Source organism: Schistocerca americana, chromosome 1, assembly GCF_021461395.2.
Source record: "Schistocerca americana isolate TAMUIC-IGC-003095 chromosome 1, iqSchAmer2.1, whole genome shotgun sequence".
NCBI classification, from domain to species: domain Eukaryota; kingdom Metazoa; phylum Arthropoda; class Insecta; order Orthoptera; family Acrididae; genus Schistocerca; species Schistocerca americana.
In genome coordinates this window covers 734,311,991-734,313,683 of record NC_060119.1, presented here as the reverse complement: position 1 = coordinate 734,313,683, position 1,693 = coordinate 734,311,991, and the positions used below count along the sequence as shown (strand labels likewise).

The following is a 1,693-nucleotide window of genomic DNA, read 5'->3' as shown; positions in this document are numbered from 1 at the left end:
TGAAATGTCTCTTTTATTCAAAGACAATAACAACACTAAAGTAACCATGATTCCAGTGGTTCCCTGGACATTACAAAAGACAAGGCATTATTCTTAATAAGTAAATGCTCTGCGGCAAGCTCCCATACTGGTCACAAGGTTGACAAGAAGTTCTTGGGGTAGGGAATTTCATTCCGCTACCATTGTGGATGACAAATGCCGTGTAATTGTTGGTGCATGTAAATGTGCTGTAGTGTGTCACAGCACAGCCCGCATGTGCTCGATGGAATTTAAACTGCAGGAACAGGAAGGGCAGTCCATTCACCATATATCCTCTGTACTGGACATATCCTCATATGGCAGGATGTGGGAACAAATAATACATCCAGGAACGTTGTTGAACGTGATTATTTTGGTGGTCCCAGTGTTATGATGTAGGAAGGCATAATGTTGCATGGGTGTATCGACCTACAAATCTTTGAATGCGGTACACTCACTGCTCATTGTTTGTGTGACATTGTACTCCTTCCCATGTGCATCTTGTTGGAGGTGTGTTTGGCCCTCTCTTCAGTCTTATGGATAACAATGTGTAACTGCGTCAAACAGCACAGATGGAGGAGATCATGGAAGGAAAGGATATTTGGCAAACAGACTGGCCTTCCCATTCTGTCCCCTCCCCCCTTTTGCCAAATTAAATCCCATCAAGCATGCGTGGGGTGCATTGTGGAGATGTACTGCAGCATGTCCACATTTACTAATGACCACCGAGCAGTTGTCAGCTGCACTGGTGGGGAATGGAATGCGCTACCACAATCACTCTTTGCCAACATTTGTAATGTCATAGGAACCATCATGAATTGTGATGTCTTCAGTGTAATTGTTGACTTTGAATAAATGTTTCATTTCTGTTCATCTGATTGCATAGTTCTTTTTGTTATCTTCTGTGCTATACAGTAGCAGTTCTTTCTACATGTGGTCTAAATTTCATCAAGTTACATTACTTGCCAGTGACACACAACGTGAAACTTACTTTTGTCCTTAAATGTTGCATGCAAGTGTCAGTGACACAGAAGAGATCCAAGCAAAAATCCTTGTGATACACCATATGCAATATCCCTGATTTCAAGTCTGGATCCAGATTCTTCTGTCATGTACTGCTTTCTGTTACAGACATGATTTTGTCTATTTCACTGCATGTCTACATAAGCCAAAGGCAATGGCCTTGCCGCAGTGGATACACCGGTTCCTGTGAGATCACCGAAGTTAAGTGCTGTCGGGCGTGGCCAGCACTTGGATGGGTGACCATCCAGGCTGCCATGCGCTGTTGCCATTTTTTGGGGTGCACTCAGCCTCGTGATGCCAATTGAGGAGCTACTCGACTGAATAGTAGCGGCTCCGGTCAAAGATAACCATCTTAACGACCGGGAGAGTGGTGTGCTGACCACATGTCCCTCCTATCTACATCCTCACCTGAGGATGACACAGCAGTTGGATGGTCCCGATGGGCCACTTGTGGCCTGAAGACGGAGTGCTTTTACATATGCCACAGCTTTCAAATTTTTCAGTTAGTGCTGTGCGGGCACTGCAGTCTGCTTCCAGCTTCCATTAATGAAGTTCCAGGAAACTAAAAAGTCATGTATTTAGCTTTTTCTGTTTGTTTTCATGGTTTAGTTTTCAGTTAGTAGTAGTAGGATGGATTGACTGTATGCAGACA

General features: G+C 44.0%; 1 pseudogene; it reads left to right on the top strand.

Annotated features, from left to right (window-relative positions):
- Positions 1-1,191: 1,191 nt before the first annotated feature.
- Positions 1,192-1,309, top strand: LOC124555070 (annotated as a pseudogene).
- The last annotated feature ends 384 nt before the right edge of the window (positions 1,310-1,693 follow it).